Source organism: Balaenoptera acutorostrata, chromosome 19, assembly GCF_949987535.1.
Source record: "Balaenoptera acutorostrata chromosome 19, mBalAcu1.1, whole genome shotgun sequence".
NCBI lineage: Eukaryota > Metazoa > Chordata > Mammalia > Artiodactyla > Balaenopteridae > Balaenoptera > Balaenoptera acutorostrata.
The window spans coordinates 45416888-45432370 of record NC_080082.1 but is presented as its reverse complement, the minus strand read 5'-3'; positions in this window follow the sequence as shown (position 1 = coordinate 45432370).

Genomic DNA, 15483 nt, shown 5'->3' with positions numbered 1-15483 from the left:
CCACAGAGCCTGCCCCTACTGATGCTTGGGCATTGCAGACCCAGCTCCCTCTCTTCCTTCTCTGGAAGGACCTGCCCAAGCACAAGGGTTAGCTTGCGTGTGGACCCTTTGTGCACTGATGCATTGATGACTTACGCTGTAGACCTTATTTTCCTTTGTGCATTTTTTTTTTTTTTAACAGTTCTCTTTCTCTTTCCATTTCTGGGTTGTTCCCTGGTTTGGTATGGCAGGTCAGCTCTGGGCAGGTCTTGTGAAGCACGTGGCCTGATGGCCACGAAGCACAAACAGCTGAAAGGCAGCATAGCCAGGCCCCTTGGAGATGGCTGCTTTTCCCGTGGAGGAGCACACTGTCACTTAAGGATCCGGGCTCTGTGCAGTGATTGCTCAACAAAAACAAGATGGATGCATATTTATTTCTGCAATTTAGTTGGAATTCCCTTCTGAGAACCCACAGTAGAGGCGCCTTCAGTGCGCAGCTTCTGAGCTGTTAAAATTTTCATTCCAGGTTCCCAGGAAACAATGCATTAAAACACATCACTGCATCCTCACATCATTAAAACTCCCCTCCTTGCCCAGTTTTCCCAAGAACTGGTTGGGGAAGTAAGGGAGTCTTGGGGCATGGACTATAGGGGCAGGCCAAACAGGGAAGGTGCTAGAGTAGATGGCCCGGGCCAAGCCACGGCTGCTCTGCCAAATGCCCAGTCTCGGGGAATGGTCCTAATCCTCCTGCCTGCAGAAGCTGCCACCAACTGGGTCCCTCTAGCTAAAAAAGCTTCTCCAGCCACTCAATTGGCATGAGTCCCACCAAGGACACCGTATCACATTTAGCTGTCATGTGTCCTTAGAATCTTCTAGACTCTAACAATTTCTCCAACTTTCCTTGTTTTTAATGACCTTGACAGACTTGAGAGATACTGGTCAGGTATTTCATAGACTGTCCCTCAGTTTGGGTTTGTCTGATGTTCTTCTCATGGTTAGACTGGGATTACGGGTTCTTGAGAGGAAGACCACAGAGATGAAGTGCCATTCTCATCACTGTCATTCTCACCATACTGTCAAAATCACTTATCACTGTTGACGTTGACCTTGATCACCTGGCCGAGGCCAGATTTCTCCACAGTAAGGTTACTCTGTCTTATCCCCTCTTTCCATACTGTGTCCTTTGGAAGGAAATCACTATGTGCAGCCCATGCTTAAGGAGAGTGAATTTTAATCTAACTGATTGAGGGCAGAGTATCTACTTACATTATTGGGAATTCTTCTGTATAGGAGATTTGTCTACTCTCTCCATTTATTTGTTTATTCAGTTATTTTTCTATCTCAAAATGGACTCATGGATATGTATTTTATTCTTTGGGTTATAATCCAATACTACATTATTTATTTTGTGGGTCAAAGCGTTCCAGCTTTGGCCACTGGGAGGTCTTTCCGTTGGCTCCTGTGTCCTTTTGACACTCAGCCCCTGTCATGGTGTGTGTGTGTGTGTGTGTGTGTGTGTTGTGAACTTTCTTATTTTCTGACACTATAAGATGCTCCAATCTCATCCTGTGTATTTTCTATTTCAGTCTTAGAATCAGCAATTTCTCCAAGAGCCATGGTTCCTATCTTTGAGAATGGTAATAGCAACCAAGGTCTGGGTGCTGGTATGCTAGTTTATACTGGGCTGTCATTGCTTCTTGGCCCTCTCAGCTGACAGAGCAAGGAAATGTGTGTATATTAACCCTTACATATACACGGATTTATAAATATTTCTACATGCATCCATCTGTATCTGCATTAAGCTAAACTGGAGCTCACAATGATGTCCACAACGCTACTCCAATACCACGGATCATTCTAACCTTCCCCACTTGCTTGTCTGCAAGGCACCCACTTTCCAGGTGGAGAGAGAAAGGCTCTGAAGTGGCTCATTGTCATGGCTCAGCTCAGGAGTGGACAGTAAAGCCCACACCCCAGGCCCATCCTGGCCTGCTCCAAAAATGCAGCTGCCCTGGGCTAGTGGTTGGAGGGTGGGGACAATGTTTGCCTGGTGAGGAAGGGGAGAGGGTAGGGTCCTACCCAGGCAGCAAGAAGGCTAGGGTCCCAGGAGGCCCACAGTTTAGGAACTCCCACAGGGGGTACTAAAAGCTGGTCAGCAAAGAGTCACAGCCTTGGGGCACCCACTTTTCCATTGTCACATCATCCTGACCAACCTGGCCAGTAAATGAGCCCTAGGCAAGCCCATTGTAGCTGATGCTAGCTGCTACCCACCCACCTCTCTCAGGCCTCAGCCTCCGAGCACACACCTGCCACTTCCAACAGCCAGGCACAGAGGTTCCACGTTGCTGTCCCTGGGGGCACCTCCAAAGCCTTGGAAGACCCTTTGCCCTCACAGCCCAGGTAACTAACACCTTGGGAGCAAGCCTCGTGCAGGGGTTGACAGTATTTGGTGTTCAAGCACCCCAACTTCCTCCTGGTGAGAACACTCCGAGGCATGTGCTATAGCACCTCCCGAGCTCCCATGGGACTAGTGGACGATCTGCCTTGTTTGGCTGCCTCTCTCCTCCTCTCACTCCCCCCTCCCTCCCAAATAAAACACTTACACTGCATCCTTATCTCAGGGGCTGCTTCGGGGGGGACCCAAATCAGGGCCCCAAAACCCACACTAGTCCTTTCTTATCTGCTGTCTTCAGCCCAAACTGTTCACGCATCCGCAGAGCGTGGCTGTCGGCTCTGTCCCAGCCACCGGCAGGTGGAGGCTGTCGGGGCAGAGGCTCCGGAGCTTGGGCTGCCAGGTGGGTGGAGATGGGGGTGCAGGTCTGGGGGTCACCCCTGCTCGCTCACGGTGGAGAAGGGTTAAGGGGGCGACATGGCCCTGTGGTCTAGCCAGGGAGGCCGTAGGAAGGAAGAAAGGGAGGCCCAGCTTAGCTCTGAGAGCCATTTTAAAGCCACCTTTCCCAGCATATGAGGGGAAGGGAGCTCCATTTGTCAGTGCAGGTAGAGGAACCGGTGGCATCTGAGCTGACACCTGCATAGTCTCCGTGACGTCCCCACAGAGGCTCCATCAGTCAGAGCAATGTGCCCGTGTCCCATGAAGGGCGACAGTCAACTGACAGATCGAGCTGCGCCCATATGGAGTGCATGCTGGCTGCCCCCCACCCTGAGGGCAGCAGCATTTGTCAGGAAGCTTCCCGTGGGCCTGAGAAAACGCAGTGTCTGATTCATCAGCACCTCTGCACGCTCTTGCCCGTCAGAAGCCGCCGGGAGCGTGGCCCTGCCACTGGCCTTTCACAGCCTGGGCTGACACGCTGAGCTTTGTGCAGGAAGCCCACACACACTTACCGTGTGCACACACACACGTACACACACAGGCAGTTACACACCCACCTAGCACACACTAAAATAAATCCCTTCTGCTTTTCTAGACAAAGTCCTTTTCCTCCACAAGTTGGTCTGTCTGACCGGGTCCTACCCACCCTCAAGTCTCCATGCCCCTTCGGGGGGTTGGGGGCCAGCACCTGTGTTTGTCCCTGGGGCTCTCCAGAAAGCAGCTCGGGGCTCATGTGAAATTCTCCGTTGACTTTAGAAGGATTCTGAGGTGTCCTGATTACCACTCTGTCCTTATGAACTAGATTAGAGGGCCCTTAACAGATAAAGCCTGGAGTCCTCTCTGCTTGTCGGACATTGAGAAATTATGAGCGGGGTCTTAAGAGATAAGTGAAACAGTGATGCCTCAGCCAGGAGCTCTAAAGGTGATTCCAGGGAGGCTTTCAAAACAATACCCGGTGCAGGCGGGAATGATTTCCCTGGCTTTGGACGCTGAACTATGAGCCTCTCGGTGAAATCTTTTCATATCGGCATAAGACCTGGGTAGCTCTTAAGCCTTTAATTCTACCAGTTGGCCAGGAGCTAGAATTGGATTTGAAACCTAAGGAAGGGAGAGGGGGAAAATCAACAGAGGAATTTAAAACTCTTCAAAGTTGGGCCCAGCGAGGGGTCATGCCAGTAGCGCAGCTGTGGGAAGGGATGCCCCTTGGCTTCCCCGCCACAAACGGGTGTCCAGACTGGGGTGTCAGGCTGCCGGGACCCTGGTGACCACTGACCAGAGGGTTGGAGGCAAGCTGTGAGGACAGGAGGGTCTTTTAGCAAGAAAGCCCCTCGCTCATGGGGCAGAAGGCAGTGGGGTGCTTCCCCCATACCGGCTCCCCAGAGTAGGAAAAATCATCATCATCTTTGTAATGGGCAACTGATACGTCCCTCCATCTACGTGAAGTGTTTATAAAAACATCTTTGGAGAATCAACAACCGGGCAAAGTGAAAAGTGTGCCGTGGCCACGCCACCGCTGTCCAGGCTGCCCCCAAACGTGATTCCACGCGGCAGCCCCTCCCTACTGCCTGGAACCTCAGCCCCCTGCTCCACCGGCCCGCTAGCAGCCTCACCCATGGCAGTGTGGGGGCCGAGGAGGTCTCCTTCAGAAAAGAGAAAACAGAATGAGAGGGCAGGATGGGGTCAGAGGCCCCACAGAGAGGCCCTGACCCCCGAGAGCCTCATGTTGGAGTCACTGATGTGACAAGTCTCCCTGGAAACATGACCGTGACCACAGAGGCTGTGACCGCAGCCTTGGAAGAGGCATCTGTTGCAGGGCCTCATTCATTCATTCATTCATTCTCTCAGCAGGGGCATGTCGAGGTCTGCTCTGTGCCAGACCCTGGGCTCCGTGCTGGGGGAGAGCAAGGGACAACTTTGGTCCTTCCCCTCCAAAACCCCACAGGCCAGAGGGGAACTGAGGTGGGAATTGCCAGTTACAAAGCAGCATGACTGTGCTGGACAGAGGAAAACCCTGGGGCCACAGGAGAACAGAGGAGCCAGCTACCTACCCAGATTGGGGGTGGGGGGTGGTCATGAAAGGCTTCCAGAAGGAGCTGAGCCCTGCTGGTGGAGTAGGAGCGGCCAGGAGAAAATGTTGCCCCCGTCTCTGTCCTGGATCTTCGAGGGTTCTGGGGTAGGGCAGGTGAGGAAGGGACTACGAGAAGGAGAAGAGTGAGAATCCATCCCTGTGTCCCCCATAACAGTAATAAATCAATTGTCAGAGACTATTCTTCTGCCCCAGACATTTTAAGGAGTCTCAAAAGGGAAGGTGCTCAGACAAGAGCTAGGGTCTCCAAGCTCTACACAGAGCCCACCTGCCTCAGCAGTGGGCCGCAGCAGAGAGACGGCTGGCTGGCTGTTTTGTGGCTGGACAGCTGCTCAGGCCAGCAGGGTACAGCAGGGGACCCTGTGAACACAGGAAACGTGCACAGAGAACTGGCCCTGGAACCAGGCCTCCGGATTCCCAGTCCAGGTACATCCGTGCCTCCTTCCAGCAGCGCCAGGTGGCAGGAGAAGGAAGAGAGCTGGAAAGACGTCACAGTGTCTGTACCCTTCTTTGCTGCTCCTCCCCGTGTCCACAGAGTAAGACACCTTCCCTACACACACACAGAGTCGCAGCAGAGCCTGCGGCGTAAGCGAGGTGGAGGCAGAGACCTGGTGTGAGGGCAGGGGAGACTGAGGGACACGACCATCCGTCTTGCCATCTGACCACATGCTAAATGGTCCTTGAGAGGTATTTGGTTAATGGATTTTCTTTTTAAAGAAGAAATTTCCGGGACTTCCCTGGTGGTGCAGTGGTTAAGAATCCACCTGCCAATGCAGGGGACACGGGTTCAAGCCCTGGCCCGGGAAGATCCCGCATGCCGCAGAGGAACTAAGCCCGTGCGCCACAGCTACTGAGCCTGAGCTCTAGAGCCTGCAAACCACAACTACTGAGCCCTCGTGCCACAACTACTGAAGCCCACGTGCCTAGAGCCCGTGCTCTGCAACAAGAGAAGCCACCGCAATGAGAAGCCCATGTACCGCAACGAAGAGTAGCCCCCGCTCACCGCAACTAGAGAAAGCCCGCACGCAGCAACAAAGACCCAACACAGCCAAAAATAAATAAATAAATAAATTTATGTTAAAAGAAGTGAGAAGAAATTTCCTTATATTTCAAGCTGGACTCCTAGTTGCAAATGACCAAATCCCAATTTAAACTGGAAATAAAAGGATGGAGGTTAGGGAGGTTCAGGTTCCTGAAAAGTCCAGGAGTGGACCTGGTATAGCTTCAGGCATAGCTGGATCCAGGTACTCAAATCCAGCCTCCAGCTCCTTGACTCTGTCTGGCTGTACTCTCAGCCCAAGCTCTCCCTTTGCAGCAGGACAGCCTCCTGCAGCACCAGATTTGCCTCCTGTCAGCTCAGCAACCCCTCAGACAGGAGAGCATTTCAGAAAGTTCCAGACAAAGTCCTTGGGCTGCCTCTTGGCACAAATGTGGGTCAGCTGAGCATCCCTGAAGCAAATGCTGTGTGGGGACATGGCTCTGTCCTGAGATAAGTCTGGACAAGTTATCAGCTTTAAGCCAGAGAGTGGGTCATCCTACCAGAACTGCATGGACCAAGAAATTTTTTTTTTTTTGGATCAGGGTCATGAAGGGTGAGGGGTGGAGGGTCCCAAAGAAGAATCCAGGTGCTATTGCCAAAAGAAGAGTGAATTGAGGCTAAACAGGTGAAATCTATTCAGCATCCTTTTCACAAGCTCAGGAAGCCGGCAGATCGTGGTGACTGCGTCTAGGGGCCACAGGAAGCTGCTTCCCTCTAGAGGCACAGGTCTTGGCCTAGGCCCTCTGAGTACCTGCCGTTCAGCACCTGGACGACTTCACCCCACCTCACCGCTTGCCCCTCCCCATTCCCGCAGCTGCTACCCCACCCCCCATGCACCCACCAGCCCCAGTCCCTGGGGGACCATTTGGGAAAAGGCAGCTGTCCCCCTGTGCTGGTTATTGATTTAATTTCTGTTTACTTCACTGTAAGCTTAATTTGCTGTGTTAATGGCATTTTAATCCACTTGCCGGTTGCATGGGGCTGATAATACCACACTTCTGTGCAGCAGCAGTGACATTTCTGTGGCCCCGTTCTTTGGTGGGCGGGGCCAGGAGTCCTTCCCCAGAGCAGTCCCCTCCCCCACCCATAAGTGACACCTGCTGCCAGCCCCTGGAGGCGGGAGACACTGCTGCCTGCTCTTTGGGGCTTCGAAGTCCGCCAGAGCAGAGGGCACCCTAGCTAAGGCCCATCCCTGAGCCCAGAGGGAAACGGGACTGCTGCTGTGGGTGAGCTGTGTAGGGCCTCAGGCAGAGAGAGTGGCCTCGGGGGTCCCGGGGGCTGCTTTGGTCAGGCGTGGCTTCCTGGTGGGATCAGCCTTGATCAGGGCCTTTGAAATCAAAGATAGAAACAAGCCAGATAATTGAGGGATTCTAGAAAAATTTAGCCAAATCTGATGCCTCCATCTGGAGTCAAATTCTGTTAGCTGTCTGTGTCCTTGTCCCCAGTCACCATCCGCCCTCATGGTAGCGGCAGGTTCTGCCTTTCACTGAGTCATCGACACGTAAACAGGGTGGCACCACGGGTGGGGTGCTGGCTCAGCCTCGGAGGGCTGTGTTGGAAACGCTGCACCGGCCATCAGTTCCACATCTGGAGAGTGGGGACTGGATCCTGGCCAGGCGGGCATCACAGATTTGAGGTGACCTGGGGCAGCACTGGGTAAATCCTGGTGCTGCCTACGTGGTGGTCACTGGGGCAGTGGACCGGAGGGACTCCCCATGGGGCAGAACTCGACACCTGCCATGCGCACGGCCCCGAGGCAGGCCAGAGGGCTGCCTGCCATCAGGGTCACAAGCCAGAGATTGGCCCTTGACCCAAAGGCAGCCCCTGTGGGTGGCTGGCAGTGGTCAGAGAGCGGGCCGCTCTAACCAACGGGTGTGCATTTCTGGAGAGTGAGTAATGAGCGGGCACAGCCTCTCTGTGGAGGAGGTGACATGTGCCCAAGGAGCGCATCACACTCAGGGTGCAGAGGCCAGGAGACACGCAGAGAGTGTAACGAAAACGGTAATAAAATAAGAAGAGGAGGGGGAGGAGAAAACATTTATGGCTCTTCCTGGGTTCCAGGCACTCTCCCAAGTGCTCTCCTTGTGTTATTAAACTTAAGCCTCGTAACAACTCTGTTGTTTTTTCTCATTTTATAATAACTGAGGCTTAAGAGAGGGTCACACAGCTCATACCCAGCAAAGCCAAGACTTGGACCCAGGAGGTCTGACTCCAGAGCTTGTGTTCTTAGGTTAAAAAAAAAAAAAACAGTAGGGAGAGGCCACGGGGCAGCAGAGACCACAGCCAGGAGGAGAGTGGAGGGGACGTGGCAGGGACAACAGGACCACAGGACGGGCAGCAGGGCGCTACCGCTCAACTAGGGCTCCTCCCGGACAGCCGTCCGCAGCCCTGCCTCGGGGCCCCAGTCCCTCCTCTGCTTTCTTGTCCTTCACTAGAGATGGGAATCGGAGCCCGCTCTCCCTTACTCTCTGGGAGGGCCAGGCTACGCAGAACCCTTCTCTGGTTGATTATTCCGGTCCCAGACCTCCAGACACAGTAGCCCCACCACCCCAGGGCCACGCCTGGGACCCGGATACCTGTCTCCATCTCCCTGTTTGGGCTGTGGTCCCTGTTTTGGGTGTGTGTGGCTTGCACACACACACGCCAAGACCAGACACCCCCCGACTGCCCAGGGGCTCATCCCCAGCAGAGGGCCATTCCCAGGGGCTCAGTGGCCCGGACGAACCCCTCGTGGTGTCATTGCTCATTGAGAGCCACACAGCCTGTAATGACCCTGGGCATTTCCTGGGATTAATGGCCAGCAGGATTAATGGCCCTCAGCGACACCCTGGGCCATTAGGCACCAGGAAGCCCCACACCTCAGTGGCTATTACTTAAGTGGAAGACATTAGCGAGCTAACAACAATGTCTAACAAGGAGGGAATTATCAGGAGAGTGCCTGTCTGAGCTCATTACCTGGTCAGGCCGAGGACAAGAACTGCAGCCAAAGGAAGTCGTGCCCCTTCCAGGCCCCTCCCCTTCCCCATCTTCTGGAGGCTTCTTTTTGACCTGGAATCACTTTTCTTCTGGAGCATTTGTGTGTGTCTGTGTCTGTGTGTGCCTCTGTGTATATGTGTACATGTGTCTGTGTGTGTCCCTGTATGTGTGTCTGTGTGTCTCTGTATGTTGTATGTACATATGCCTGTGTGTGTCTATGTGTCCATTTGTGTTTGTGTGTGTCTGTATGTGTTTCTGTATGTGTGTCTGTGTGGGTGTGCATGTGGGGTGTGTGTGCTGTGTCTGTGTGTGTGGTGTGTATCTATGTGTGCCCGTGTGTATGTCTGTGTGCATGCCTTTGGGGGGGGTGTGGGTGTGTGGTGTGTATCTATGTGTGTCCGTGTATATGTCTGTATGCATGGATTTGGGTGTGTGTGTGTGTCTGTGTGTGCGGTGTGTGTCTGTGTGTCCATATGTATGTCTGTGTGCATGTATTTGGGTGTGGGTGTGTGTCTGTGTGTGTGCTGTGTGTCTATGTGTGTCCATGTGCATGTCTGTGTGCATGCATTTGGGTGTGTGTGTGTGTGTGTGTAAGGCCTTCCAATCTTACCTCTGGAGTGTCGGTGCTTCCTTGCTCTCGCCTCTGTTGAGCAAGTCCCTTCTCCACTGATGGCCAGTCTCCTGCCTCTCGGGACCACACTGCATCCAGCCCTCCCCCCACCTCACGTTCCCTGCTCCAAAAACAGTTTGCGTTTCAATCAACACTTTATTCCACAGATATTTCTGAGCCCTCGTGGAACAGTCATGTCCTCTGTGCAGCCCTGGAATTCAGGAGGTCCCTGCCCTCCTGAAGCTTATAGTCTATAGCAGGGAGAATAAAGAATGACTATAAATGCCAAAATATAAGGCCAGGTCTTTCACAAAATTATCCTGTAAAAAATGGAGAGCTGCCTTGTGCTCGGGTCTTTGCAAAGTCTTCTGTCACATTGCTGGCTCTGTTCTCCCTTACTTTCTGCTTGAACTTAAAGGAAAGATACATTAGTCCTACAGGGTTTTTTTTTGTTGGAGAGGAAATCATGAATTCTTTTTTTGTTGTTATTATTGCAACTTTTTTTTACTGGAGTATAGTTCCTTTACAATATTGTGTTAGTTTATATGGTACAGCAAAGTGAATCAGCTATATGTATACATATATCCCCTCTTTTTTGGATTTCCTTCTCACTTAGGTCACCACAGAGCACTGAGTAGAGTTCCCTGTGCTATACAGTAGGTTCTCACTAGTTATCTATTTTATACATAGTAGTGTATATTTGTCAATCCCAATCTCCCAATTCATCCCACCCCCCTTCCCCCTTGGTTTCCATACATTTGTTCTCTATGTCTGCATCTCTATTTCTGCTTTGTAAGTAAGATTGTCTATACGAATTTTTTTCAGATTCCACATATATGTGTTAATATATGATATTTGTTTTTCTCTTTCTGACTTACTTCATTCTGTATGACAGTCTCTAGGTCCATCCATGTCTCTACAAATGACCCAATTTCATTCCTTTTTATGGCTAATATTCCACTGTATGTATTTACCACATCTTCTTTATCCATTCCTCTGTTGATGGACATTTAGGTTGCTTCCATGCCCTGGCTATTGTAAATAGTGCTGCAATGAACATTGGGGTGCATGTGTCTTTTTCTTTTAACATCTTTATTGGAGTATAATTGCTTTACATTGTTGTGTTAGTTTCTGCTGTATGACAAAGTGAATCAGCTATATGTATACATATATCCCCATATCCCCTCCCTCTTGCATCTCCCTCCCACCTTCCCTATCCCACCCCTCTAGGTGGTCACAAAGCACCGAGCTGGTCTCCCTGTGCTTTGCGGCTGCTTCCCACTAGCTATCTGTTTTACATTTGGTAGCATATATATGTCAGTGCCACTCTCTCACTTCGCCCCAGCTTACCCTTCCCCTTCCCCGTGTCCTCAAGTCCATTCTCTACATCTGCATCTTTATTCCTGTCCTGCCCTTAGGTTCTTCAGAACCTTTTTTTTTTTTTAGATTCCATATATATGTTAGTATATGCTATTTGCTTTTCTCTTTCTGACTTACTTCACTCTGTATGACAGACTCTAGGTCCATCCACCTCACTACAAATACCTCCATTTCATTTCTTTTTATGGCTGAGTAATGTTCCATTGTATATATGTGCCACATCTTCTTTATCCATTCAACTGTTGATGTACACCTAGGTTGCTTCCATGTCCTGGCTATTGTAAATAGTGCTGCAGTGAACATTGTGGTACCTGACTCTTTTTGAATTATGGTTTTCACTACTGGGTATATGCCCAGTAGTGGGATTGCTGGGTCATATGGTAGTTCTATTTTTAGTTTTTTAAGGAACCTCCATACTGTTTTCCATAGTGGCTGTATCAATTTACATTCCCACCAACAGTGCAAGAGGGTTCCCTTTTCTCCACACCCTCTCCGGCATTTATTGTTTGTAGATTTTTTGATAATGGCCATTCTGACCAGTATGAGGTGATACCTCATTGTAGTTTTGATTTGCATTTCTCTAATGATTAGTGATGTTGAGCATCCTTCCATGTGTTTCTTGGCAATCTGTATATCTTCTTTGGAGAAATGTCTATTTAGGTCTTCTGCCCATTTTTGGATTGAGTTTTTGTTTTTTTGATATTGAGCTGCATGAGCTGCTTGTAAATTTTTGAGATTAATCCTTTGTCAGTTGCTTCATTTGCAAATATTTTCTCCCATTCTGAGGGTTGTCTTTTCATCTTGTCTATGGTTTCCTTTGTCGTGCAAAAGCTTTTAAGTTTCATTAGGTCCCATTTGTTCATTTTTGTTTTTATTTCCATTTCTCTAGGAGGTGGGTCAAAAAGGATCATGCTGTGATTATGTCATAGAGTGTTCTGTCTATGTTTTCCTCTAACAGTTTTATAGTGTCTGGCCTTACATTTAGGTGTTTAATCCATTTTGAGTTTATTTCTGTGTATGGTGTTAGGGAGTGTTCCAATTTCACTCTTTTACATGTAGCTGCCCAGTTTTCCCAGCACCACTTATTAAAGAGGCTGTCTTTTTTCCACTGTATACTCTTGCCTCCTTATCAAAGATAAGGGGACCATATATGCATGGGTTTATCTCTGGGCTTTCTATCCTGTTCCATTGATCTATATTTCTGTTTTTGTGCCAGTACCATACTGTCTTGATTACTGTAGCTTTGTAGTATAGTCTAAAGTTAGGGTGCCTGATTCCTCCAGCTCCATTTTTCTTTCTCAAGATCACTTTGGCTATTCAGGGTCTTTTGTGTTTCCATACAAATTGTAAAATTTTTTGTTCTAGTTTTGTGAAAAATGCCATTCATAGTTTGATAGGGATTGCATTGAATCTGTAGATTGCTTTGGGTAGTATAGTCATTTTCACAATGTTGATTCTTCCAATCCAAGAACATAGTATATCTCTCCATCTGTTTGTATCATCTTTAATTTCTTTCATCAGTGTCTTACAGTTTTCTGCATACAGGTCTTTTGTCTCCTTAGGTAGGTTTATTCCTAGGTACTTTATTCTTTTTGTTGCAATGGTAAATGGGAGTGTTTCCTTAATTTCTCTTTAAGAGTTTTCATCATTAGTGTATAGGAATGCAAGAGATTTCTGTGCATTAATTTTGTATCCTGCTACTTTACCAAATTCATTGGTCAGCTCTAGTAGTTTTCTGGTAGCATCTTTAGGATTCTCTATGTATAGTATCATGTCATCTGCAAACAGTGACAGTTTTACTTCTTCTTTTCTGATTTGGATTCTTTTCATTTATTTTTCTTCTCTGATTGCTGTGGCTAAAACTCTCAAAACTATGAATAATAGTGGTGAGAGTGGGCAACCTTATCTTGTTCCTGATCTTAGTGGAAATGGTTTCAGCTTCTCACCATTGAGAATGATGTTGGCTGTGGGTTTGTCATATATGGCCTTTATTATGTTGAGGTAAGTGCATGTGTCTTTTTGAATTATGGTTTTCTCTGGGTATATGCCCAGTAGTGGGATTGCTGGGTCATATGGTAGTTCTATTTTTAGTTTTTTAAGGAACCTCTATACTGTTTTCCATAGTGGCTGTATCAATTTACATTCCCACCAACAGTGTATGAGGGTTCCCTTTTCTCCACACCCTCTCCAGCTATTATTGTTTGTAGATTTTTTGATGATGGACATTCTGACCAGTGTGAGGTGATACCTCCTTGTAGTTTTGATTTGCATTTCTCTAATAATTAATGATGTTGAGCATCTTTTCATGTGTTTATTGGCCATCTGTATGTCTTCTTTGGAGAAATGTCTATTTAGGTCTTCCACCCATTTTTGGATTGGGTTGTTTGTTTTTTTGATATTGAGCTGCATGAGCTGTTTGTACATTTTGGAGATTAATCCTTTGTCAGTTGCTTCGTTTGTAAATATTTTCTCCCATTCTGAGGGTTATCTTTTTCATCTTGTTTATGGTTTCCTTTGCTGTGCAAAAGCTTTTAAGTTTAATTAGGTCCTGTTTGTTTATTTCTGTTTTTATTCTCATTACTCTAGGAGGTGGGTCAATAGTCCTACAGGTTTTAATCAGTGCTAACTCTGGGTGCTCATAGAAGTCACCTGATGGGATCAGTAAAGGAAAAAAAAAAAGACAAAGAAAATAAACGGAACTATAATAATTATTCATGGGAAGGGGGTGTGATCTCAAAATTGCAGGTGCTGGAAGTCATTGAAAAGCAGCCTTTTAAGGGTCACATAAAGAAGCAATCCAGGAAGTGGTTATTTTATGGAGAACACGGATAGCAAATGATGCTCATGGCTTCAGGTACCATTCTTGACATCATCCTCATAGATTCAAACAGTCCTGCATCCCACAGATGGCTGCAGGCAGGGCCTGAGGATACGACCCCTGATAGTGAAGGCAATGAGGTGGAGGTGCTTACAGGGAGTTTAAATACAAGGGATTCCCAGTGTGGGAAAATGAAAAAGTGTTCCTAAATGACAGCACCATCTTATACAAGATGTGATTTCAAGTATGTACCACAACAAAAACACTTTTAAAGGGGAACTAAACTATTTTGACTACTTCCTTGAAAGTCTATACATGCAAGCAGCACCTCCCAAAAATGTTCTCCTCTTTTCATTGGGAAAATAGGGGATCTTCTTGTATTAAGATATGAAGGCACAAACAGTAATTACACAAGTTATTTAATTAAAACACTGACTCGTAAGCAAAGGAAAAGTGCAGGGTGTTATGAAACCCAAGGATTATGTTTTTAAAGAAGTACTGCCTGAATTAGCATTGAAAGAAGGAAAGGAATTCACTGGTCCAACAGAGGTGGCAAGCACGGAGAGCTCCAGGCAGCGAGAACAGCATATGCAGAGGACCTGTGGAGAGGAGTGGGGAAAGGCCCTTTCTGTGGGAACCCAAGGGAGAGGGCCAAGCTCTTGTAGTGCCTCACGGGGGTTCTGGCCTCTCTCCCAGGGACAAGTGGGAGCCATCAAAGGGTTTTACACACCAGAGTAGAGTGATCCACTTCTGTTTTTAAGAGAGCCTCTGGATGCATCCCACAATTGTGACAGTCATGCACTAATTATTTGAGCTCCGGGGACATAGCAACTTGCATTCCCTTCTGTCATTTCCCTCACTGTTTCCGGTAAGTTTTTCCTGAAAACTGAACTCACTTCCTGTGGCCAGGGATCTCTCTCCCCTCCAGAATGGGGCAGGCGATGGAGAAGACTTTACAGGTTCTTGGAATTTGGAGTCCAGGTGGATACTTCCAGTCTAGAAGGGACAGTTCTCCCTTCATGACCTCCTGATAGGCAAGGAACAAAGGACGAAGTCAGCCCAACAGGGAACCAGACCCCTGCTTCCCTCCACAGCTTTGCAAATCTGCCCAGCTCTCCTCAGGCAGGCCTGAGGCCTCGGGCTGGCCTGGGCACTGAGGCTCTCAACCCCACAGCAGGCCACAAGGATACAGGTCCTCCTCCTTCGCCAGCAGTGGCCTGGATGCCCCTGGACGTCTTCAATCACGAGTCACATCACACAGCACGTGGGGGTTGGATCCTATCAGTGCATAAGGTGAAGTGAGAGCAAAGTCAACATTTCCCTTGAAATTCCCTTATGAAGCACGGCCAGTGCTGCTCCTTCCATCAAGCTGGCGGCTGTTACAGGGCCTGTTGTATGAAAACATGTCTTTAAACACAGGCATCTCCCTGAACTCTGTGGGAGCTCACACCATGGGAGGAGGTGGACCCCACCAGGGGAACATCAGATTCTCGACTGCCACGCTCACACTCTCACCCGGGGACATGCGCCCACTGAGTGGAAAGGCCAGCAGAAGTCACAGCCCAGTCTAAACTATCACCTTGACGTCTCTGCCCCGCCACTGTGAATCCTAAGTGGCCCATGGGATGCTCCGCGGAGCCCCCCACTCTCGAGCTGATTGAAGCTGCGCCTGGGCACGAGCCAGGAAAGGTGTGACCTAGGCTGGGGTCTGCCACAGGCCCAGGGACCCCCAGCCACAGGGTGACAGGCCAGGGAGCCCAAGCCA